This window comes from Oryzias latipes, chromosome 2, assembly GCF_053564925.1.
Source record: "Oryzias latipes strain Hd-rR chromosome 2, Olatipes_Hd-rR_3.1".
Classification (NCBI taxonomy): domain Eukaryota; kingdom Metazoa; phylum Chordata; class Actinopteri; order Beloniformes; family Adrianichthyidae; genus Oryzias; species Oryzias latipes.
The window spans coordinates 32,614,404-32,641,133 of record NC_136238.1 but is presented as its reverse complement, the minus strand read 5'-3'; the positions used below and the strand labels follow the sequence as shown (position 1 = coordinate 32,641,133).

The following is a 26,730-nucleotide window of genomic DNA, read 5'->3' as shown; positions in this document are numbered from 1 at the left end:
AGCTTCCATTTTCAGCATTTGGATCCTCAAAAATCAGGAAGAAACCGGAATCCAAACTGCTTCCAGTTTCCATGTTTGGGATCTTCTGGACCTGTTGAAGGACACAGATTCTTTCCACATCATGAAGCTGTTCTTCTGAAACCAAACGGCCCACAGTTCTATGCTGATGATGCTCTTCTTCACCAACAGCCTCTCAGATCACAGATGCTGCAGTTTGCTTGGTTTGCTGGAAAGCAGCAGCGCTGCCACGCCCACCTGAAAGAGCCTCAGAGCTTCTCCAGCTGATGTCTTCAACACTGGGACTCCATCCCTTCTTCCATTCATCTTTGAGGCCCAGATCCTCACCTGCTGCTGGCTTTGGTTCAGCAGCTGCTGACTGGAACGCTGAAGCTCAGAGCGTCCGGCGCTTTGATCTTCTGCACATTCAAGTGTGGAACAGATGCAGAGAAAAGCTCCAAAGTTCTCAGAGGAGCATTGATTCAGCAGATCTTTAGTTTCTGGAGACGACTTCAATGGAAGAATGAAAACCACATGGATTCAAACTGAAACTCTGTCAGAGTCAATAAAGTTTTTTCAAAGGTGAAGTTCTTGAAGGACAAAGCTCTCCTTCACTGTCAACACACACAGATGATCAGAACAGTTCCACATGTGTCTGCATGTTCTGGGAAGTTCTCCGGTTCCTGGGTTCTTCTGATCACGGGTCCAGCAGCGTGTTTCAGGAACACGGATGATCCAGAACATGGGATCAGACTGAAGTCAGCAGCTTTCAGCTCCTTTTGGGCTTCAAGCCCAAAAGGAGAAACAGATGAAAATCATGTTTTCTTATGAACAGCATGTTGAAAACACTTTCTCAGATAAACGAACCTACTTCACTTTGAGACAAACAAATCTGTATTTGACAGAAACAATAATTTCTTTTTGTAGGATTTTAACAGAGATCCGGCACACAGTTTGGGTTCTCTGATGAACCACCAGAGGGCGACAGAGAACTGTTGATATTATTAACAGAACAGTAGATAGAAAATAGATGGGGTTTTACTGGAAACTGTCATTTCAGAAGATGTCAGTTCACGGTCACCCAATGCATAGTAGCAGTACTGACCCTTACTTTCTGTGTAGAAACCACAATCACCTCGACCTGAGGGCTTGCTCACATAGTCGATGCGATTGCAGTAGTCGTTCTTGATATGAACAGCTCCACTTGGAAGAGATCCCTCCCAAGTCTTCCAGTAAAGTTTGTCAGTAATTTTCCACATGGTGGACAAAGACTTGATCGGTTGACTGTGGACTGACAGTAAAATGCAGTGTGGGCTCTTCTCTGGTCAAGTTGGAAACTACAAGGGAAAATGAAAAAGCTTTGTTAACACCATTGTAACTCTACATACTCACAGAAGCTGATGCTTCTGATGCTTTGCTCAGGTTGACTGAGATATTCTGCAGACAGTTGGGCTCACCTATACTAATTTTTTCACATCAGGTGACAACGACATATATCACATTTTAAACCAAAACATTGTATTTTTTAAATTTGAACTCTCATAAGAGAAATATGTAATCATCAGCAGGTTGTTTAGATTTAAATATTTATTTCCTATCAAACTTTAAATATAAAAGATGCAGTGAAGGACCCTGATGAAACAGTTTTTTCAGATAATTAAAAAAATGCATTTACATTAAAAGGTAAACTGAAAAATAAAAAGCAAAATCTTTCAAGTTTCAAAAGAGAACATAAATAAAACAGAGCACTAAACTGTTTGATGAGTTCTATTTGAAAACAAAAGGGTAATTTTACAAATAAATTCTGATGTTTTCAAGTTTTACAGAACAAACATAAAATTGACAAACATGTTTGTCAAACATTTTTGTCATCATCCTGTATATAAACTAGGAACTAAAAGCAACTAGTACCTAAAAGCAACTGGGAACTAAAAGCAAATTCTGAGTTTCTTCTGCTAGATAAGACTGTTGTTGCTGTGCAGGTCTGACCTTAAATTGTTTTGCAGGAGAATCATCGTTTATTTCAGTCTGACACTGAACTGCTTGGTGACTCAGCTTCCGGTGATAAAAAAGTTTGGTGCTATTTCCAGTTTTAGAAAGAACATGCCTTCTGCACAGTTTGCAGTGAACGTTACTCTGTTTTTTGTTGTATTTTAAATAACTAATCAATTAATTATTTGAATAGCACTTATTTAAGCAGGAGCAGCTAAAGTGCTTAACATAAAATAACATAAAATCAGAGACAATATGATACAATTAAGAAACAATAAAACCAATAAAACAATAAAACAGTAAAAGAATAAAATTAACAAGCTGACCCAATAAATCTGCTCACTGGAGTTAAAAGCCTGACTAAAAAGATGAGTTTTTAAAAGTGACTTCAAATCACTGACGGTTCTGGCTGACCTCACAGAGAAGGGGAGAACATTCCAGAGTTTAGAACCTGCAACTGAAAAGGCTCTGTCTCCCCGAGTCACAAGCCGAGTCCTGGGAACCATTAAAAGCATTTGATCTTCAGATCTTAGGACTCGACGTGGACGATATACATGGAACAGCTCAGAGAGATGCAGCAGTGCCAGACCATTCAAACATTTAAAATCCAAAAGTAAAATCTTAAAAGTGATCCTAAAAGACACAGGCAGCCAGTGAAGAGAGCGTAAAAGTATTTAGTATGTATGGTCACCTGCAGAAATCCTCTTAACTGTCCCGGTGATTGTTATTCCCAGATTATCTTATTGATCTGAAGGGGTAAATAAAACCCCTCAGGGAAAACCAGCAACACCCCTTTCTAACCTCATCCAACCAGTCCAAACTCCGCCCAGTGAAGACAGAATTTGCTATTTATGAGGGACAGGCACAGCGCTTAAACTTGTTTGCCGAACCGCTTGACAAAGCAACGGTCAGCACTCCGGCTCCTCTGTACTGGTGAGTGAAACGTCTTTTACCTATCTGAGCAGAAGGTTGAACTTCTTAACTTAAGCCCAGCAGTGAAAATCTCTGCTGTGGACTGGCAGCACCTAGAGGCATTTGAATAAGATATGATATTTCTCCCCAATGCTGACTCATAGTCCTGGGCGATAAAACGCAAGCATTTTTTCCTCTTTGGCAAGTAAAAGTTAGAGGATCGGTCATCCTCTGCAAAGTAAATATTTGTGTCAAATTAGTCATATTCATCAGCTCTCTTTTTGGTGAATTTCTTTTGTCCTCTCCTCTGCATGCAAGTTACTTCTATCTTCTCCAGACTAGACTACTGTAACTCTCTACAGTGGTATTGACCGTCTCTGCTCCGCCGTCTCCAGCTGGTTCAGAATTCAGCGGCCCGCCTGTTAACGGGGACCAGATGTTGTGATTATATCACTCCACTTTCACGCTCTCTTCACTGGCTGCCTGTGTCTTTTAGGATCACTTTTAAGATTTTACTTTTGGTTTTTAAATGTGTGAATGTTCTAGCACCAAGATCAAATGCTTTTAATGGTTCCCAGGACTCGGCTTGTGACTCGGAGAGACAGAGCCTTTTCAGTTGCAGGTCCTAAACTCTGGAATGTTCTCCCCTTCTCTGTGAGGTCTGCCAGAACCGTCAGTGATTTTAAGTCACTTTTAAAAGCTCATCTTTTTAGTCAGGCTATTAACTCCAATGAGCAGATTTAGTGGGTCAGCTTGTTAATTTTATCCTTTTACTGTTTTATTGCTTTTATTGTTTCTTTATTGTATCATATTGTCTCTGATTTTATGTGATTTTATGTTAAGCACTATGGTTGCTTCTGTAACGGTTTTCAGGTTTTTTTGCCTTTGTGTTTGGTTCCTTTTTTTTCTGTACAGGTTTGAATTACTTCCTGTTTTATTTATTTATTTATTTTTTTTTCCTGTTTTGTTGTTGTTTCGAGTGTTGCTTTCCCCATCAGTCCTGAGTGTTTCCACCTGTGTCTTGTTGCCTTGTATGTATTTAAGTCCTGTCTTTCCCTTCCTCCTGTGCTGGTCCAAAGCTTATTCTGCTCTTCCCCGGTTTTGAGTGTAATGAGTGTTTTGAGTTTTGGTTTGCCTGCTTTAGCAGTACTTTTGGCTTCTAGTTTTTGTTATTAAAATCCTTCTCCACCTCCAACAACTGCCTCCCCCTCTCTGCGCCTGGGTGCTTTCTTCATCCCCCCCGCCGTGACAGCTCCTGCTTAAATAAGTGCTATTCAAATAATTAATTGATTAGTTATTTAAAATACAACAAAAAACAGAGTAACGTTCACTGCAAACTGTGCAGAAGGCATTTTCTTTCTAAAACTGGAAATAGCACCAAACTTTTTTATCACCTGAAACTGAGTCACCAAGCAGTTCAGTGTCAGACTGAAATAAACGATGATTCTCCTGCAAAACAATTTAAGGTCAGACCTGCACAGGAACAACAGTCTTATCTAGCAGAAGAAACTCAGAATTTGCTTTTAGTTCCTAGTTGCTTTTAGTTCCTAGTTGCTTTTAGTTCCTAGTTGCTTTTAGTTCCTAGTTGCTTTTAGTTCCTAGTTGCTTTTAGTTCCTAGTTGCTTTTAGTTCCTAGTTTGAAACTTGAAAGATTTTGCTTTTTATTTTTCAGTTTACCTTTTAATGTAAATGCATTTTTTTAATTATCTGAAAAAACTGTTTCATCAGGGTCCTTCACTGCATCTTTTATATTTAAAGTTTGATAGGAAATAAATATTTAAATCTAAACAACCTGCTGATGATTACATATTTCTCTTATGAGTAACAGAGTGTTCAAATTTGAAAAATACAATGATTTGGTTTTAAATGTGATATATGTCGTTGTCACCTGATGTGAAAAAATTCTAAATTGCCCAGCCCTACTGACTCGTCTCACTAACTTTCCAGGGGAAATTCTTACTACGTCACATCTCTTCCGTTGGTGAGGACTTGCAAGACTCAAACAGCACAAATCTAGCACAGAGCTGACAGGTTGGAAGTGGTGGTAGTGATCTGCGTCCCACTCCTGAGGTTCCAAGTCTTCTCAGGTCACTACTGAGTGTTGGAGCCCAAACCCTGAGCAGAGGTGAGCCCAACTGTCTGCAGAATATCCCAGTCAACCTGAGCAAAGCATCAGAAGTATCAGCTTCTGTGAGTATGTAGAGTTACAATGGAGTTAAAACAGCTTTTTCATTTTCCCTTGTAGTCTCCAACTTGACCAGAGAAGAGCCCACACTGCATTTTACTGTCAGTCCACAGTCAACCGATCAAGTCTTTGTCCACCATGTGGAAAATTACTGACAAACTTTACTGGAAGACTTGGGAGGGATCTCTTCCAAGTGGAGCTGTTCATATCAAGAACGACTACTGCAATCGCATCGACTATGTGAGCAAGCCCTCAGGTCGAGGTGATTGTGGTTTCTACACAGAAAGTAAGGGTCAGTACTGCTACTATGCATTGGGTGACCGTGAGCTGACATCTTCCTCATTTCTCATCCTTGTGAATGAAGATGATTTTGAAGATCTTGTTTGGAAAAAAGACTCAAATGGTCAGGTACCTAAAAATGCTGTCGAGTCTGATAATGGATTATATGTAGGAAAGAACCAGTATGGCCTAGGGAAGGTGCACCCAGTACACCATAGCCTTTTTATACCCTGCAACGGTCGTGAATATTGGTACCACGACTACGAGGTCCTGACCTACAACACTGATGTGAAAAGTGATGCTCTCTCTTATGTTCAGTACCAAATAGATAAAGCTGAAACTGAATACCTCTTTCCAGAAACAATTACAAAATTGGAATGTGTCAACGACAATAGCACTGAGATGACAGTAAAGCGTACCATTGTGGGGACAGTTGTAAATGAGTCAAAATGGGATTTCACTATTTCTAATACTTCACATGCTGAAATGACCGTTTCTAGTAAAATCCCATCTATTTGTGACATGAGCGTCACATTTGGTGCTGAGGAGACATTCACAACTTCGAAAGGAGGCTCCAGGAAAGAGGAGAAACAATTGTCTGAGGAGGTCACTGTCAAAGTCTTATCAAAACAGAAATTACATATCATGATGGTGGTCCGTAAGTGCAAGCTCGACATTCCCTTCACTGCACGCCTCACTCGCACTTACAATAATGGAACGGTCAGGTCAACAAACATCAGTGGTACCTACAGAGGTGCCTGTGTGAGTGAAGTTAAGGTTGAGGTTAAAGAGGTTTAGTGACCTCATCCTTTAGTCTGAAGTGGCTAGCAGAGTATTGAGGGACAGAAACAAACAGATTCAGCTTGAAGCCTTAAACTTACCTGTACTTCAGGCCTTGGCTCTTTGGAAGGAACTCCATGTGAATGTGTTTACAATAGCTGAATTGGACCTCTGTCTTGGACATCTGCTTTTCAGAACCAGGTAGATATTCTCAAACATGTAAACTAAATGTAATCCAAGAACATTTATGCTTCTGGAACTAAATTCTTGAAAGTTTAGAGGGAGTTTCTCGTGGGTCAGCTCTGGTGCTTCTTACTTTTTGTTCATGTCAAGGCTTTCTTTGCTGCAAACAAAACTTTGACTTTGGTATTTTTTCTCTAATTTAGGACATTTTCAATGTTTGCCCTAAAGGTTGTGGCTCTTACTTGTGTATTTGTGATCATTTGCTCCAACGCAATAAAAAATGAGCAATTCTTCTTTTTCTTGTCCTGTCAAGAAATATAGTGTGTGTGGAATTATTTTCTTTGCATGTCTGCTTCACATTGATACTTTTTTGAAACTCATGACTTTGTTAATATAAGAGTCTATCTTCTTTTCATACTGAATAAAGATCTACTTCAAGTGTGTGAGTTTATTTTTGTCTCTGAGACTTCCTTTTTTTCTATTTTGTCTGTTAGATATTTCACTACAAGTAGTTGAAGCGTTTAAGCATTTTGCAGTTTTAGTCCAAACGGTTAAAGGAAAACATTCCTGAATCCCAAATTGATGGCTGCAGGAAGATGGAGTCACTGCAACGCTCTATCTGAATCGATTTACAAACATACTTTGAACAATTTCACACAGAGAGACTTGACACTAGCTGAAGCTGTTGCAGAGAAGTGGAGCAGAAGAGCACAGTTCAGAAGATCTTAATGTTCTTTCTCCTGGAGGAAAGCTGCAGCCAAACTGTGAGACTTATGCTATGTACACACCACGCATTTGACGTGTGTTTAAGAGCATTTGTGATTCACAGATTGATCACAAACTGAGTGTAAACTTAAAGAATGTGGATCTTCCAGATCTGTCAGAGCTTCCAGGAAAAACACTGACAGATTCCAACAGAGAGAAACAGTTGACCACTCAATCCTTTTAAAAAGACTTCATGACATGGTAGGAATTACTGGGACAGCTTTTAGTTGGTTTAAACCTTTCCTCACAAACAGAGATTTTATTGTTAATCTAAATGATTTTTCATCTGAAAGGTATAAACTGACTTGAGGGGTGCCCCAAGGCTCCATCCTGGGTCCCACACTTCAATCTTTACATCCTTCCGCTTGGTGATGTCATCAGGCATTAACTTTCATAGCTATGCTGATGACACTTGCTGTGTCTCCTGATGAAACTGGACTGTTGTTATCTGTCAACCCACTCTATGACTACATGTGACACAGTAAGGAACCTCGGTATGATTTCTAGATGCAGATCTTAGCTTTGACTAAGACTCTGACTTAGCTTTGAATCAACTAACTAAATCTGCATTTTACCATCTAAGGAATATTGCCCGAGTGAGACCCTTGCTCTCTAGAGGCAGTGCTGAAATCTTAATCCATCAAGAATAGATTACTGTAATGCCCTCTTTTCTGGGGTAAAGAAAACCACTCTCAATTGTGTGCAGCTAGTCCAGAACTCTGCTGCACGCCTTTTAACAAGAACCAGAAAGAGGGAGCACATTACACCAATCTTAAAATCTCTGCACTGGCTCCCCGTCAGCTTCAGGGTTGATTTTAAAATTCTTTTAACAGTTTTTAAGAGTGTCGATGGTCTTAGTCCTTCTTTTATATCAGACTTGCTTTTAACGTATGAACCTCCTAGAGCCTTTCGGTCATCAGGTGCAGGCCTGCTGATGGTCCCCAGGGTCAGGACAAAAATCCACGGCGAGGCCTCATTTAGATACTATGGGCCTCGTCTGTGGAATAGTCTGCCTGAGGATGTGAGGGCCTCATCTACTGTGGAGGTTTTTAAAAAGAAACTACAGACACACCATTTTAAATTAGCTTTTAATTAGATTTTATGTCTTTTTGTTTTATTACATCATTTTAGCATTTTACTTTTTTAATCAATTATTTTACTCTTATATTTTATTACATATATATTTATTCTTCATTCTTTTTATGTTTTATTACATAATTTTAGCATTTTACTTGTTTAATCTATTATATAACATTATAAATATCATTATGTATATTATGCATGTATATATTATATCAAGGGTGCTAATCACGTCGATCGCGATCGACCGGTCGATCTTCAATGACGAGTGTAGATCGCGGGCCAGAAAAGATTTTTAAAAAAAGTACTTCTTTAAAATCCACCAGCCAATCAAAATCCTCACTGAGAAGTACGGGACTTGATTGACATGTAGATTGGCCAATCGGACATCGTCTGAAGTATACATCACTGCAAATGCACATTATGTTCATTATGCGCTCTCCTACACAGAGAGCACAAAATACAATAGTCGGGGCGCTCCAGCGCCGCACAAGGATGAAAGAGCCGGACGCAGGTTTTAGCGGGGATAGAGCAGGTTAAGCAAATGAATGGAAGAAGGCGGCCCGCTGAAGAAATATTCAATATTGTACACATTTTATTATTAGTCTGAACTATCTTTTATTTAGAAAAATCTTTTATTTTATCAGTCCAGTATGAAAAAAAAAACATCAACAAAAGCTGTGTTGGGCGGTTTTTGGCTGGGTCTGGCAGTTTTCAAATGACTTTTTGGCTGGAAACCTGTGACTCCATCTGACAACGCTGGCGCGAACTCTCAGTCTGTCATCAGTCTCTGCCTCGCGGCACGTCAAGTTCCCGGCAGAAGATCAGAGTGTTTATTGAAGCCGCCCCGCGTGCCTCTCCCTGCTATCAGCTCTGCAGGTCTCGCCAGATAAATACGAGCTCATTACGAAGCTGTTTTTTACGTGGCTCGCGCTTCGTGCGGAGCCATCAGCGCCTTTGAAATGCCATGAAAAATGAACAAACTAAAATAAAATTTAATAAAAATACTCATTATATTTCAAAGTCACAGGGAGCCACAACAGATGGATGAAAGAGCCACATGTGGCTCCGGAGCCATGGGTTGCAGACCCCTGCACTAAATCCAAATGTCTTAGGTCTGCTTCTAAGGGGTGGGGGAAGTAAAAACAACGCAATGCAGCCCACACAGGTCAAGAAGCTACTCTAAACACCATCTTTAAAACACAACTGCTCCTATGGGATATCACCTTGTTGACCTCTTAGCGCACATCTCCTACAGATGAAAGGTGAACAGCTGTCACCCGGTCAAGGCGACACAGCTGTGCTGGGTCATCCCCTGTTTTCCTGAGAACCAGTTTTGCAGAAAAGCAATATACACACTCACACTTTGCCATATATGATCACACGTTCAAAGGTTCAGAGCACCGTATTTTCACAACCATAAGGTGCACTTAAATGTCTTACATTTTCTCCAAACTTTTGGGGTTTCCCAATGAGGTGGTGCGCCTAATGTGTAGTTGTGGGGCGTAGAGGAGGACAGCGTGAGAACGGGGAAAGTAAGTGTGAGCTTGAACAGCACTGTGTAACAACCACACCGCACTGCATTAAGATTGGTCAATGTCCTTTCCGACATCAAAGCCTATTTATTTTCAACACACTCAAACAGCGTAACAACATGAACCTCACCTCTCTTTATAGCTCTCTCACTTATGGTGAGGGATTCCACAAACACAAGTTTCATGAGTCTTAGTGACCCCCAGGTCATCATACTTGTTTACAACATGGCTGATGCACAGTTTAAACTACAGCTATCAGCTACCAGGAGGAAAATGAGGGCTATGAGATAATTTATGTACAATTATTCCAACACGTGGTAACACACACATAATGTACATTGTCTTAGCAAAAGCTACAACCACAGTGAATCCATTCAAGATGTAGCACTAATATATCAAAACAACTTGTTTCTATTTGCAGGTACATCTAAAATAATTCATTTTGTGAAAAAGGTTTACATATTTTGTCAACAGTAAAATTCATTGACTTATCTTTACACATAGTTTGAAATGTATTGATCCTTTAGTTTTTTACCTTTTGATAATTGCCGCTTTGAGGAGTAGAAAACCTAAAAAAAACGGTCCTAGAAAGTTAGAATATCATGCTTCAACAATCAAAGTCTTTAGAAAACTTAATTTCTACACATTCTACACTCACTTGTGCCTCCCTGTAATGGTGTTACTGGATCAATGTGGATGCCATAAGCCTGTGGATCTGTGTACTTGTAATGAAAGCGTAGATAGCTGTGGAGTTCATTAGAACATTTGGGTTTGACCTCAAGAGTTTTAAACATCAAAAATGTATTTTAAAATATTCAAATTACCTGAGACATAGAACTTTCTCCCCGTAAATGAAATCTTCAGCTGTGGTGCAAAGAGGTCGGCCTCAGATGTTATGGCCGTGGCCGTATCTGGTTTTGTTTGTTCTGAGTATTGTGTATTATTTTCTATCAAAGTGGGACTTCATTGTTTTGTTGCGTGTATCTTGTTTCAGTATCAGAGTGGGAATTTGTTATGCTTTTGGATCTTTGTGTGACTGTCTGATTATTTTCAGGTTTGGTGTATGAAGGTGTGGCTACCATTTGGACCCAAGCTGGTGGAGACAGCCTTTAAATCCACCATTTGGACTTTGGCCTATGAGAAGGGAGCTTGGCTGCAACATGTCTCCACTGCAGCTTGGCGCTCTTCTCCACTTGTTTTGTGGAGCTGCACTTAGTCGTACTTGTTAGTTTTGTGTTCAGGTCCACTCTGTTTAGTCTTTTGGTTTGTAGTTGTATTTTAAGCTAAGCTGTAGGGGTGAACTGCCATTTTCCTACTACTCTTGGTACTCCTTTTCTCCTGTTTATGATAGTCCAGGGATGTCAGTGTTTGTCTTTGTTTTTTTACATTCTTTACAGGCAAAAGGCTTATCTCCTGTATGAGTTCTCATGTGTGCTTGGAGGCTAGATTCATGACGAAAACTTTTATCACAATCTATACAAGGAAATGGCTTCTCTCCTGTATGAGTTCTCATGTGGGTTTTGAGAGTAGATAAATCACTAAAACATTTATCACATTCTTTACAAGAAAAGGGCTTTTCACCTGTATGAATTCTCATGTGTCTTTGAAAATTACATATACGACTAAAACTTGCATCACATTCTTTACAAGAAAAAGGCTTTTCTCCTGTGTGAGTTCTCATGTGTGTTTTGAGATGAGATATTTGATTAAAACTTGTATCACACTCTTTACAAGAAAAAGTCTTTTCTCCTGTGTGAATTCTCATGTGTGTTTTAAAATTAGACACATCACTAAAACGTGTACCACATTCTTTACAAGCAAAAGGATTCTCCCCTGTATGAATTCTCATGTGTCGCTTGAGATTAGATAAATGACGAAAACTTTTATCACATTCTTTACAAGCAAACAACCTCTCTCCTGTATGAGTTCTTATGTGTGCTTGGAGGCTAGATACATGACAAAAACTTTTATCACATTCTGTACAAGTAAAAGGCTTCTCTCCTGTATGAATTCTCATGTGCGTTTTGAGGCTAGATGCGTCAGTAAGACATTTATCACATTCTTTACAAGAAAAGGGCTTCTCTCCTGTGTGAGTTCTCATGTGTCTTTGAAAATTATACATACGACTAAAACTTTTATCACATTCTTTACAAGAAAATTGCTTATCTTCTACATGGATTCGGATGTGAATTCTGAACAGAGATATGTTACAAAAGCTTTTACCACATTCTTTACAGATATAAAATATTTCATCAGGACTAGTTCCCACGTCAGAGAGCTTACCAATTATTTTTGAGCTTTCACCAGACTTAAAAAAGGGAAGTTTCTTGTCTTTTGGAGATTGTTTCTGTATCTTAACCAAAGTTGCCTTCTTGAGACTTTTTCTAACATCAGAGTCACACTGACCCTCCGACATGTAAGAACTGTCCACATTTTGGACATGCCCTCTGCCTCTTCTCTTCCTCTGATCTCTGTTCTGTGGGTCGGTCTCTCCATCTGTAGTTGATATTGATTCTTCATGTTGGTTTCCTTCTTTATCCCGACTATCAGTTACATTAAAGCTCTGCTGGTTGTTTGGATCTGCTTCACTTTTTTCATTTTCTTCATAAGTAGGAATCTCCATCAAGGTATCAGTCTCTTGCTTCAGATCAAGCTGCTTTTCATCCTGACTGATGAAGAGCTCATCTGGCTCCTCTTTAATCGGTGATGGCTCTGGTAGCCCCTGTTCAATTTGTGGAAGTTCTGGTTCCTCCCATTCCACTCTGAAGTTCCTTTGGTGGTTGCAGAGATCCTTCTCTTCATTCATCCAATGCTGTGGGAGGACTGTAGAAACAAAAGAAGAAGCCCTTTTATTTGTTTTGAGGACTTTGTATATTGGTAAGCACCAATAAAAATTTGAATAGTCTCAGTCAGACTATGCATAATTTAAAACTCTAATTTAAAGAATGTAATTCCTCAATTTAAAAACCAAATCCATTTATGTTGATTTATGTTGATGTAACTTGTTTCAGTACCGGTGAAGGTGCCTACAAATGCTCAGGGGCCTGCGACTAATGATGATGTCACTCAATTTCATAGGCTTTACGTTGGTCTGATGACATGTAAGATAGTGATTGGTCTGGACTGATGACATGTAAGATAGTGATTGGTCTGGACTGATGACATGTAAGATAGTGATTGGTCTGGACAAATTACGGTACAATTTTTTACACAACAATACAGTTCCTCGTGAGAAACTCCCCGTGGGAGCTAATAAAGTTGTTCGTAATAAATTTGTTTACATGCCAATACAGTTCTTCATTAGAAACTTGTTTACACGCTAATACAGTTCTTTGTGAGGGCTAAAAAGGTTCTTCGTGAGAAACATGGATGACTTCTACATCGAATTTTCCCAGCCTCAGTTAAAAAATCCTACTAGCAGAAAGTGTACTATTCAAAGGCCATCAAATATTAAAAGTAAGGGTAACGCTTTCTTTTACAGTACAGTACTTACAGTGTACTTAAGTGGTATTTACATGGTACTTATAGTGTAACTACTGGGTACTTTCAGGGTACTTACATGGTACTTTTTATGGAATTTACTGGGTACTTACAGTGTGTTTACATGGTACTTTACTGGGTACTTACATGGTACTTTTTGTGTCTACTCTGTACTTACATTGTACTTACTGTGTATTTATATGGTACTATTTGGTTCATACCTATGTGGTACATACTGGGTATTTATAATATTCTTACTGGGTATTTACATGTTGTGCAAAGGTGTCTTTTATGGTACTTACCACATGTAAGAACAAGGTAAGTACAAATAAAGTACCTTGACCTTTAGGTCTGCACTCGCTGCACGTTTCATGGTATTTACCATGAATTTACCACAGAAACTACCCCTTAAGTACAGTGAAACTGTAACTGTAAAAGAAAGTCAGCCCTATTTCCACTCAACTACATGGTACTTTCATTACTAAATACTGGGTATGTTCACTTGAATAGTACTTGGTACTTACCCCTTAAGTACACTGAAACTGTAACTGTAAAAGAAAGTCAGCCCTATTTCCACTCAACTACATGGTACTTTCATTACTAAATACCGGGTATGTTCACTTGAATAGTACTTGGTACTTACCCCTTAAGTACAATGAAACTGTACTGTAAAAGAAAGTCAGACCTATTTCCACTCTATTACATGGTACTTTCAGTAGTAAATGCCACTTATTACCTTCCCGTACAGTGTACATGAACACACTTGGTCTTCTGACCTCACCACATGAGACAATGCTAACCTGTTGGTAAGGGTAAAGTAACTACATTGTAAAAACATATTCTGGCCTGATTACTTCTTGTAACATGAGGCAAGTTTAAAGAGAAACAAGACAGCAGTGAAAACAACAATCTTTAATATGATACATGTCTGCAGCATACAAAGTGTCATCACAATGAAATAGGTTTTAAGTACAAAACAGTACAAAGGAGAATTCTAAAAAACACATTATTGGCCTGAGGGTCGTGCTTTTTGTCCAGTTTGGTAAAGGTGCAGGACTTCTTCAGGGTTTGTAACTGCAAGAAAATTCACAATATGAGCTCAAGTGAACATAAAAAGCATAACGACTTTGATGAAATACAAAATAAATTTTACTTATTTAATCATTTCTGTAATGAGTTTGATAAATCTCTATGAATTTTTTTATCGCTTTGACTGTAATGCTTGAAATTAATCAAGTACTATCCTCATTTAAAAACATGATAATAAATTATTCAAAACTTAACTTTTTTTAAATATTGTTCTAAAAATGAACTTTTTAAAATATATATTATATAATGTCAGGAAAATATGTAAAACAACAAGGCTAAATAATTAGTTTTAATACTAAAAACACCCCGAGTGTGTGTTTTTGTTAAGTATGGCAGGGGAAGTAAAGTTGCAAATTCCCAGCGCACTTGAATGCAGCACAACTACCCCCAAAGTGAACGTGCAGATTAATCCGGAGAACCTCGAGGCGCGCGCAACAGTTTGAATTTCTCTTCATCTGGCAGGTAAACCAGTGGTTTTTTTTTTTTAAATATTGGATAAATTACATGTAAATATTTAAACTGATCAAACTTTATAAAGAAGCTAACCTCGTGATTTCAAGCCGCTATCTCTGTGTTTGAAACGTGACTCAAGAGCATGTCTACCTTGCTGCAATAATTTCAGTTATTTCATGTATACATTTTCAAAGTTTCTAATGAAAATCTACAAACATTTTTGTTACTTACCAGGAGAGAGGCAACTGTAAAACAAGCACGTAGCCTAAATGATAAAGTCTGTTGTTCTGTGGTCGTTTGACTGAGCGCACGTCTTTCTGGGAAAATCAAAGAAAGGCGTTTATTTAAAATAATGATGACGTACTTCCGTCTTTTTACCGCTTTAGATCAGCTATGGTGAAGAAGACATCCCAGACGAATCCGTGAAGCCACAGGAGAGTAAGCTAAAGTAAGCTAAATCCACCAAGTGGACATATTATTTACATTAATGAAGTTTAAATGCCGTTTCCCCATTTTCTTTTCTTTCGCCGTTTTTATTTTATTTTTATTTATTTATTTATTTTCAAATATGATAGAGACAACAATACCACCCAACAGTGAATGTAAATGTTTGAAAATTAAAACATATTTTTGTGAATAACTGTGTTGAATTTGAAATTGCCTATTTATTTATTTTTTCCTTTTCTTTTACACTGCAATGTTTTTCATGCTAATGCAAATTGTAGGTGCGAATAATATTTATAAAGAATAAATACACACAGCAATTGCCAATTAAAACATTGCTTTTGTCATTCTTTGTCTAAACAAATTTGATTTTTTTATGGCAATTTTGATTTTTTTTCTTTGATTTCTTTTTTGTTGTTCTTGTTTATGTAACTAAAATATAAAGTTGTGAATAATTTATTGTCATGTTCATAAATGAGGATAATTGATTAATTTCAAGCATTACAGTCAAAGCTATAAAGAATTCACAGAAATTTATCAAACTCATTACAGAAATGATTAAATAAGTACAATTTATTTTGTATTTTATCAAAGTCGTTATGTTTTTTATGTTCACTTGAGCTCATATTGTGAATTTTCTTGCAGTTACAAACCCTGAAGAAGTCCTGCACCGTTACCAAACTCTGCTGAAAGAATTTTGATGGACAAAAAGCAGGACCCTCAGGCCAATAATGTGTTTTTTGGAATTCTCCTTTGTACTGTTTTGTACTTAAAACATATTTCATTGTGATGACACTTTGTATGCTGCAGACATGTATCATATTAAAGATTGTTGTTTTCACTGCTGTCTTGTTTCTCTTTAAACTTGCCTCATGTTACAAGAAGTAATCAGGCCAGAATATGTTTTTACAATGTAGTTACTTTACCCTTACCAACAGGTTAGCATTGTCTCATGTGGTGAGGACAGAAGACCAAGTGTGTATGTACACTGTACGGGATGGTAATACGTGTACATACCCAGCATTTACTACTGAAAGTACCATGTAATAGAGTAGAAATAGGTCTGACTTTCTTTTACAGTTACAGTTTCAGTGTACTTAAGGGGTAAGTACCAAGTACTATTCAAGTGAACATACCCAGTATTTAGTAATGAAAGTACCATGTAGTTGAGTGGAAATAGGGCTGACTTTCTTTTACAGTTACAGTTTCACTGTACTTAAGGGGTAGTTTCTGTGGTAAATTCATGGTAAATACCATGAAACGTGCAGCGAGTGCAGACCTAAAGGTCAAGGTACTTTATTTGTACTTACCTTGTTCTTACATGTGGTAAGTACCATAAAAGACACCTTTGCACAACATGTAAATACCCAGTAAGAATATTATAAATACCCAGTATGTACCACATAGGTATGAACCAAATAGTACCATATAAATACACAGTAAGTACCATGTAAGTACAGAGTAGACACAAAAAGTACCATGTAAGTACCCAGTAAAGTCCCATAGAAAGTACCATGTAAACACACTGTAAGTACCCAGTAAATTCCATAAAAAAGTACCATGTAAGTACCCTGAAAGTACCCAGTAGTTACACTATAAGTACCATGTAAATACCACTTAAGTACACTGTAAGTACTTTACTGTAAAAGAAAGCGTTACCAAAGTAAGTACCAATGTGGCTTGATGTGTGTGGGACTTCTACTCAATTCACGTTTGTAACTTGTAGATGCCACTGTTTTGAAGATGAATTCATTACCAATCTAATTATTAGTCATTACAGAGATAATAAAATAATGTTGGCTTTTCCTGGTGAATTACATGAGCAGCTGTATTACAACTGTCAGGGCAACCTATGCTTGGTCATGTTTCAAGCGCAGGTTTGCGACATTTTGGTTTTAATTTCAATGAGCAGATCAGTTCACTGGTGAAATCCAGCTTCTTTCAGTTAAGGCAGTTGGCTAAAATCAAATTTTATTTTATCAAGAAAGCACTTTGAGACCGTAATAAGGTAGAGTGATCCCTAGCTATAACGCGGTTTACTTTTCACGGTTTCGCTACTTCACGGATTTGCATCGTGCATTGTGTTCTGCATTCTGATTGGCTAAAAAGTCACTCTGCTTCTTCTCGACCTGTGCGTCAAAAACGTTGCAGTTTAATATGTACACTTACGTAAAACAGCTTGCCAAATTTACATTACATACGTGCAAATCATCTTGCAATTTCGAGTTTCTCTAAAACCCATAGAAAAAAGAGCGACAACAACTGCCAATCAATATGTTCTTCTCCTGAACAAACACACCTGCACCGCGGGCTTCAAAAGAAGAAAACACTGCAGAGCGGAGTCAGGATGCAGTGTTTCAGTCTGAATAGCAGGGAAATACTACTATTTGTCCCACTGTACTTTGTATTTTTTTCATAATCATTTAAAATTTTCTCCCGTTAATCCAATTACTCGGGTTGCGGTGGGCGGGGCTAATCTCTGCGATTTGAAGACTTCTGTTCACATTGATGATTCAAATTATTATTTGACAATACAGTACAGAAGTTATTTGTTGAAAAAAAAACATTTCCAAAGTACTTTTATTTATGAAACAAATATAGAGCCTGTAAAATGTTTTGTTCTTTCTTTTCAATGTATAATAGAGTATTTAATTGTATAATAATAGTTAAAAAAATAAAGGTTTCTACTTCACGGATTTTGCCTATCACGGGTTCTTTTTGGAACGTAATCCCCGCGAAAAACAAGGGTTTACTGTATATGGGAATCTCTTCATACCAGAAGCCAGACTGGTCAGGGGAGCATCGCCATAGTGCCCACCCAGACTGGAACAGCAACTGGGTCCACTTTACAGCTATGAAGCTGCTAAGGTAGACTTTAGCCACCCCAGCAAGGGCAACAACTGCGGCAACAACCACCGACCAAGCCGGCAAGCCCTGGAAGAAAAGATCCCCAAAGGAAACACTGGGGATAAGATACTAAAATTAAAGACATAAGATGAATATTAAAACTTAAGATTGAGAATACAGGGCTCCAAACTAACTTTTTTCACTAGGAGCACAGTGGCCCCCAACTGAAAATTTTAGGGGCACAACCAGAAAATTTAGGGGCTCATACCGTAAATCAACATTCTAACCAAATCTACTAATTTCTTCTGTATTAATAATAAATACTTTAATGATAGATGCAGAAATTACAATGCGCTGTTTCAAATTCAGTGTCACATTTTAATCTGCACTTTTGAAGATGCAACAAGGTAAACTGACAGAAGAAGGTAAACTGTAAAAGAACGGGCGATGTTCACTGGATATCAGAACAATCGATACAGATACCTGAGATCAGAGAGAGGCTCAAAAACTGAAATTTATGGTGACACCAAATAAGTGCAGCCAAGACGCACAATAAGCGTGTTTGAGATCACCCAGGTGGACGCAACGCTGTTCAGATCACCTGGTGTGTGACATATATTTTTGTTTTTGCTCCAACATCACCTGTCAATCATCACAAAAATATCAGGAGAAAGGGGCGGGAGCAAGGGGCAAACCTACCGAACGCAGCTGGAAATTTAGTACTGAACTGACTGAAAGCTGCCCTATGACTACAAAACAATGCATTATGGGACATGTGTCCTGATGGTTTTTGTAGTTAAGTGAGAAATTGAAATAATTTAAAATACCAATTGTTTAAAAATAGGCTACATCCATTAAAAAACATTCAAATAAATATAAAATATGTTAACACAGATCATACTAAGGGGGAGAGGAAATATAAAACTAAATTGAACTGAGTTGAACTCCAACTTCCTGTTCTCCTTCAGTCTCGCTGCAGATTCGCCATCCCCCCCCCCCCCCCGGCCTAGTTTCCCCAATGATCCAGGCGAGCCGCTGGTTCATCTTCTATCCTTGCATTTTCACCACGTGTTTTAAGTGCGTCTCGGACTAAACCGTGTTGTTGCTCGCACGTGTTTAAAGTTCAAGCCCCGTTAGCTGTCACGCATGTAGGTGTGGGACATTTATTCTCTTCAGCTGACCATCGCCCGCGGGAGCGCCGGTGTGCTGCCGTAACAGCCATGCATAAACCGTTTGGTTGGGGGGATGCGAACCGTAACCCCCGTAACCTCCGGGTCTGTGAGGCCCAGACAGACTGCAGCACAGACTGCATGCATTTAGAAAATTACGAGCGAATAGATACGTTCTAAACAGGAAAGTAAGGAACTCCTTCATGTGGTCTGGGGAGGAGGCGGTCAGGTTTCCTGCTTTCAAGCCCAGTCATTTACTCCACTATGATTGGTTGGTTTCTCAGCTCCGCACACGACAATGAAAATGTGTTATTCATACAAACTGGCAGGACGCATTAAAATTAAACTTTCATTTCAAGGTGGGGGCCACAAATAGTCCGCGGGCCGAGAGTTTGAGACCCCTGCTGTACACTCTGGCACTGGTACACCAGCCGCAGGTCGGAAGAATGAATCAATAGTTTGCTTGCTCATAGCTCAAATGCACGCACAGGTTGTGATGATATTTGTCTCCGTTTCCTTCCAACAGATGTTTACGCGCGCTCGATTATCTCTACGCCCCTCCCCCTACACGCATTTTAGCCACTTACGTGAGTGTGTGCCCTCGTCTCATGAGTATGTGTGTGAGTTAGTGTGTTTGTTTGCGTGCGTGTGCGCTCGCGTCTCATTGATTATTTCATTGATCATTGACGTGCCCCTTCCACATTTAATGTATAAAAAATACGGAGGGTGGGGGAGGCAAATTTACTGGTCGCACATGTGCGACTGGATGTAAAATTCAGTCGCACACTCTCAAATTTTGGTCACAAAATGCGACCAAATGGTCGCAGTCTGGAGCCCTGGAATAAGATGCATAAAATGAAACTAAATACATAAAATAGCCTGTACTAAAACTACCGTATTTTCACGACTATAAAGCGCACATAAGTCATAAATTTTCTTCCGCCAGCAGGGGGCGCCCTATGAGCCGGTGCGCCAATTGTGTAGTTGTGGGTCGTAGAAGAAGATGGAGTGAGGGAGGGAGAGAGACGCAAAGGCCAAGTGGAACCTAACAGCAGTGCAACTATCTACATTTTAAAGCCTTCTATGCTCCTTCTACCTCATAACCATCAAACATTTCAGTACAGGAGGAGTAAGCAGAAAAGCACCTGGCCCACTGCTTTAAACTGCTGCTTTCGCTAGCGCAAAGGAGAAATGCAGAGACAGACTGGCGCAGTTCTGTGTGTGTGTCTGTGTGTGTGCTGAAAGGAGCAGGTTTTCTAGCGCATAGAAAGGAAGAAAGGAGACGGCACACCCAGCGTCTCTGTGTGTGCCGTGTGTTTAGCGCTTGTAAGGAGGAAGGGAGACAAGAGCGCTGCAAGTGAGCGACCATTCAGTTTGTGATCAGTTAGGGAAAACAGTAACAAGATAAAAATGTTTTCTCTAAAAAAATCAGAGACTGGATGTTCTATTAACCCACTCTAGAAGCTCTGAGGGTCTGAACAGGGCATTAACGTGCCCGCGCCTAACACCCGGTGCTCCTTTTGTATGTGTCAAAGACGGAAAAATCCCCCGTGACTGAGACCGCGCCCTAACATCCGGTGCGCCCTATTGTCGTGAAAATACTGTAATAGAATAAATTAGCAGTTAAAATAAACTAAAAGCGAAACTAAAAAGGTGGGTCTTGAGCCTCTTCTTAAAAACCTCTACAGTCTCTGCGGCCCTGAGGGTCTCCGGCAGGCTGTTCCACAGGCGAGGAACATAATGGTGGAACGATAAGTTTTGGTCCTAACCTTAGGAACAACTAAAAGGCCAGCACCGAAGGACCTCAGGGTCCGCGAGGGCTCATATTTTAAATAATATCATTTAAATAAGAAGCATTAAAAGGATCTTAAAATCAATCCTGAAATGCACAGGGAGTCAATGCAACAATTTTAAAACCAGTGTAATGTGTTACCGCCTGTGGTCCTTGTGGTCCAGAGTTCTGCAATAGTTGTAGGTTTGAAATAGACTTTTTGGGTAAACCAGAGAGCAGGGCATTGCAATGATCTGAAAGACTAAAAATAAAAGCATGCATCAGCACTTCTATGCTGGCGAGAGAGAGGAACGGGCGGACTCTGGCAACGTTTTTAAGATGATGAAATCCTGTCTTAACAAAATTTTTAATGTGTGGGATAAAAGTTAGCTCAGAGTCAAAAATAGTGTCCATCTGTAAGGTAAAAGTAAGAGTGCTGTGTTACCTTGTTTCATTGTTGTGGAAGAAAACTTCTGGCGCACGCGCTGCGTGGCATGCGCCTCATGTTCTCAGTGATTTTTACCGTTCTGTAGGGCTGGGCGATATGGCCTAAAAATAAAATCTCCAAATTTTTTTTTTATTCCATTTCCGAATTTTTCCTGACTCCACTTACTTAAGAAAAGCAATAATTACAAATGGCAGACAACTTAAAGCAAATTTTGCTTTTATTAAATCAAACGCAAGACAAATGTAACCCCCATTTCTGCGATTATTAATAAATAAATGAACACACTCTTGAAATCAAAGTCCCAGCTGTGTTTTGAGTCACACTGTGTCTAAACTAAAAGGACACAAACATTATCCTTGAAAGTCGCACCATTTTCTAAAGGATTAACAATAATTAATAAACCCCTTCTTCTTTATGGTATAAATGGGTACCATGTATTTGGTTATATGCAAAGTGACCGCTTCGGCAATTGTTCTCCACCGTGCCCATTTCCTAGGGATGGGTACTGAGCCCCGGTATTGAACGAGTCCCAGGGCAACATTCTGAAAGATCGCAGTATCTGTAAGATCTGACCTCCACTGGAGGAGTCACATTTTTTGGTGTCCCACAAGATAAAAACTAGAGCTGCGACGATGTGGGATTTTTGATCAGCGCTGAAGATGAATTCATTACCAATCTAATTCTAATTCTTCATCAGCGCTGATGAAGCAGCACAAAAATCACAAAATCCCCCGGCGGCCACGTCAATAATTACAACGCAGTACTCTTTATAAACAAATGACATTAAAAACTAGCTACTAACCATCTAACTAATGAACTAACTATATAAGTTTTGTAGAATCAGTACGTGTATGTGTGTCAACCTCCACGTCTGTGGCAGTAAACTCATACCAGTTCCAGACAACTGATAATTTAATTCCTTTCTTGGGAACAAACTTCCCACTCTCACCGGTAGCCATGCTGTTGCTTGCTGTTTCGTGTGTGTTATGATGTTGTTGTTTGTCGCTTGCCATACTGCCGTGAGAAACTAACGCTACGGAAGCTCTGGGGAGCCAAAAATGCGCAATTACACAAAAACTCGATTTAGTAATTTTTGAAATCGCCCGTAACAAAAAATTTGAATTCATTAATTCAATCAATTTTTCACCCAGGCCTACCGGTATGTTTTTCCTAAACAGCCCTGTTACTACCATTTTGCTGCCGTGTTACTGCCACAGGCACTGTTAAGTTTGCCTCCAAAGCCTCCTCTGGAGAGAAACACCATCTGTGCATGACGTAACACCATGAGACCCACGATTAGAATGAACTGTTTATATGCATCATTATCGAATCAACAATAGGCATAACCCGCCTATCTTGATCGGAATGATATTTTGATCTAAACGAGTCTGATCGGTGTAAAGTATTACGAACAGTACGTTTACATCACACATTTTTCTTCTGATCAGGCGTTTATTCCGATTACTTCTTTACATGTCTTTTGGACCGGTCTGATCATTTCTAGCTTCTAGTTTCGGAAAAAATATTTTTTCACATTAAAATGTACAAGTCTCGTTTATTACTGGGCAAGATATAATATTATGAGAAGATGTCTGTACCAGAGAGCACAGGTGAAGACTCACATGCAGCTAGAGAGCAGAAGAATCAACACGCACCCCCAACACACGTATGCGCGCTTCTTTCTCCTAGTCCTACACAAGAAGCTCCGCGCTCACACACACAGTCAATCTACAACACCTATATGGTTAGTTCATTAGTTAGATAGGTAGTAGTTAGTTGTTACTGTTATTTGTTAATAAGGAATACTACGTTGTAATTGCATTTATGTCTGATTCAGCCGCCGGGGGATTTCATGTTTTTTTTTTTGTGTGTGTGTGGGGGGAGGGGCGCTGCGGTTAACCGCGACACCGCGCCCCCTGGTGGTTCATCACCGCGGTGATCAAAAATCCGACACCGTCACAGCTCTAATTCTGGTTACATTTATTGCTTTGCTTTTCAGGGATATAAAATAAGAAATCAAGTAAAATAAAATCACTTTCTTTGAAATGTCTTTATACCATTGGGAAATTTTTATTTAAGCCCGTTGCAGTGACATCAATCCAATGTTGAATTTTTGGTCACATACCAACTATGTTGAGCTGCAGCTGCGGGTTCCAGCTGCTATCCAGCAGTCTGCGCTGACGACAGAGCTCCTCCTCGTTCTGGACGATGGTTCCTTCAGCAGCAGAAAGTTGTTCTCTGACAGAACCTTCCTGAGGTTCTGAAGACATGGTTCCTGCTCCGATCTTCAGCTCCAACTCCCACAAACACCGCCGTCCTCTTCACTGCAGCTCCGATCGATCATCTGCTAGTCTCACAATCACAGCAATCCACGTTGTCTTTCCGTTCAACACTTCTTCACTCATTTACGACACTTTGGAAAATGCTGAGAGTTCCCACACGAACCACGTATCGTCCTTTCTGTCCAAAAACCTCACAAACGTCCCAACAAAACACCACCGACCTCTCAACACAAGCTAACGCTGCTAGCCTGCTAACAAGCTAACGCTGCTAGCGCCACGTGCTGTTTACTTCCGGGTCACGTACAGATCTTTAAAACAGTTTTAATTCTGGATATAATAAAGTAAAGAAAATCAAAATAGAAAAAAAATGTATCGAGGAAACTTTTTGAGAGCTGTTGTGACGTCATCACACTGTGTCTCATTCCAATCTTCAGATTTGACTACAAAAGGCATCAGAGACTAACTAAACCTGATCACATTCATTTATTGTATTTCTAAAATACAGTAATGAATAAAGACATTTCTTAAGTAAACAAAGAAACAAAAAAGGAAATTTCAAGCAAAAACATCCTAAAAATCTGTTTCTAAAGAGAATAAATACGACTATAAATAAACATTAACAACTGAGAATATGTCATATTGTAGGTTCTTCCTAGTAGCCACCTTTTGCTTTGATTACTGCTTTGCACACTTTTGGCATTCTCTGGATGATTTTTTTTTTTTTTTTTTTTTTTTTTAGAGAACAGATTTATTTATTTCAAAAAGCACAAAGGCATCCATCGTATTCACGTTCATTCATGGTGATCTGGTACGCCCTCAGTCATCTTTTTTTATTTTTATTTTTTTATTGAACTTTTCAAAGACAAAAATACAAACTCCCGCAGAGGATGAACACACCACAAAATACAAAAAACACTAAGGGGGTAAAAAATACTCTCAGTCATAAACATATAGTGTTAAAAACACTTACAAAAAATAAAATAATAAATAACAGGAGCCAAATGATAACATAGGACGGAAACTAGAATAAAAGCCACAAGGAAATTTGTTTAGATATTTTTTTAACACCTACTGAGGATTGTAATCTTTTCAGTGAGGAATAATATAATTTAAAATCGTTAATAAAACCTGGGAAGGAGGGCTTGGAACCTCTCCACTTGCAACAGTGGATATGGTATTTTCCTAAAAGTAAGATGATATTAATGATATTTGAGAAAGAATCGTCAATATTTTCCATAAACAGCAAGACATCAGAAATACCAAAAGGGGGAATGTTCAGTTTTAAATTAATCCAATTCCTTATTTGAGTCCAGAACTCAGAGTAATCGCATGAAAAAAACAAATGTTCCAGCGTTTCCTCATTGGAGTTACAAAAAATGCAAGATTCCACGTCAAATTTAAATCTGCTTTGAAGAAAATTGGAGACAGGATAATATTTTTTTATTATTTTGGAAATGAGTTTCTTTTATTTTTGGCAGAACAGGCCATTTAATGTACTTTGAGTGTGCTTTAACTAACAGAGATTGGCTGTTGGAATAAGAGAATGATCTAAAAGAGGCTCAATTATGGACATGATAAATTATATCTTTTAAACAGTTGTTCAAAAGATTGTTATTTAGTTTAAAATCTAAGAAATTACATCCATTTATCTGTAATTTTGGTAATGAGATAATTGTTCTAAGAGGAGTAAAAACAGTGTTCTTTATTAAATGAATCAAAGCAGCAGGAATAGCTCGACAAACTTTTTAAATTCTTTAAGGCTGCAGGTGAGACTGTATTTATCTATAAACGAAGAAAAAGTCAATAAATTACCGTCACTGTCAGTTAAATCTGTAACAAAAAGCATGTTCCTGTCAAACCAATCCTGTTTGAATATAGATTTCCTACCAACTAATACTGTTCTGTTATTCCATAATGTTGATCCATGGGGGGTAAAATTGTGATTAAATATCATTTTCCAAAACTGAAGAACCTGTTTATGGAAGTTGGACAAAATGAATGGAATCTTATTTACTTCAAAATCACATTTCAAAAGGAAGTCTATGCCTCCTAAATGTTTAAAGATGGATCTTGGAATATGAAACCACATGGAGTTACTATCAACCAGAAGAGCTTTAAAAAAATTAATCCTGAAAGTACCGACCATAGCTTCAAAATCTAGAGCACTGATGCCACCATTATCATAACTTTTGACCAGTTGGGAACGTTTGATATAATGTGTTTTGTTTTTCCATATGAATTGAAAAATAATAGAGTTAACTTTTTTGATGTTTGGAGGGGATATGTATAAGGAATAGCAGGGATAAATAATCTTAGAGACGCCTTCTGCTTTGGTTAACAGATTTCTCCGAAAAACAGTTAAATCTCTTGTCAACCAGCGACTTAAACTTTTCTTTATATCAAACAATCGATTTGTAATGTTGACTTCTTCCCTCCTTAATGTGTTTTTAGACAATAACACACCCAGATATTTCACTTCATGAACAACCCTAATGGCTTCAATAGTTTGGTGCTGACACGAGTGAACGGGGAGGATTTCACATTTGGAAATATTTAGCTTCAAGCCTGATGCTTTGGAAAATAACTGAATCCTATTTAGAGCTTTAACAACCTCTGCATCGTTTTTTAGAAGTAAAGCAGTATCGTCTGCAAACTGACTGATTTTGTATTGCTTTTCAAAAATAGAAATACCTTGAATATCATGACTATGTTTTATGAGGATGGTTAATAACTGAGTGGCTAATATAAACAGTTTGGGCGAGATGGGACAACCTTGTCGGATACCCCTTTTAATTACAAATCGGGGTGTAATTCCTGGATTTAAGGAAACTGAACTATAGATATCATTATATGTAATCAATATTGCCTCGAAGATCAGTCACCATTGCAAAACATAACATATTAACATAGAAAATAAAGAATAGAGGGGAAAAAAAGAAACAATAAACATAACACACAAATAAATAAAAACATAAGTAAAATAAAGGAAAATAGAAAAAAATCTAAATAGTCTAATACTAGATAGGGGTACTCGTGAAG

General features: G+C 38.6%; 3 long non-coding RNA genes and 1 pseudogene across 4 annotated transcripts; 2 read left to right on the top strand and 2 right to left on the bottom strand.

The window, feature by feature from the left end:
- Positions 1–2,792: 2,792 nt before the first annotated feature.
- Positions 2,793–6,769, top strand: LOC144987913 (natterin-3 pseudogene; annotated as a pseudogene). The gene is made up of 3 exons (XR_013651603.1): positions 2,793–2,922; positions 4,849–5,026; positions 5,147–6,769. The product of XR_013651603.1 is annotated as a natterin-3 pseudogene (transcript).
- Positions 6,770–9,756: 2,987 nt separating this feature from the next.
- LOC144988270 (uncharacterized) lies at positions 9,757–24,906 on the bottom strand. Its single transcript, XR_013652127.1, has 2 exons — positions 23,535–24,906; positions 9,757–12,531 (listed from the first exon to the last, which is right to left on the bottom strand). It is a non-coding gene; the product is annotated as an uncharacterized LOC144988270 (long non-coding RNA).
- Positions 14,086–15,118, bottom strand: LOC144988420 (uncharacterized). Its single transcript, XR_013652340.1, has 2 exons — positions 14,962–15,118; positions 14,086–14,262 (listed from the first exon to the last, which is right to left on the bottom strand). It is a non-coding gene; the product is annotated as an uncharacterized LOC144988420 (long non-coding RNA).
- Positions 14,262–16,015, top strand: LOC144988130 (uncharacterized). The gene is made up of 3 exons (XR_013651940.1): positions 14,262–14,739; positions 15,117–15,178; positions 15,820–16,015. It is a non-coding gene; the product is annotated as an uncharacterized LOC144988130 (long non-coding RNA).
- Positions 24,907–26,730: the final 1,824 nt, after the last annotated feature.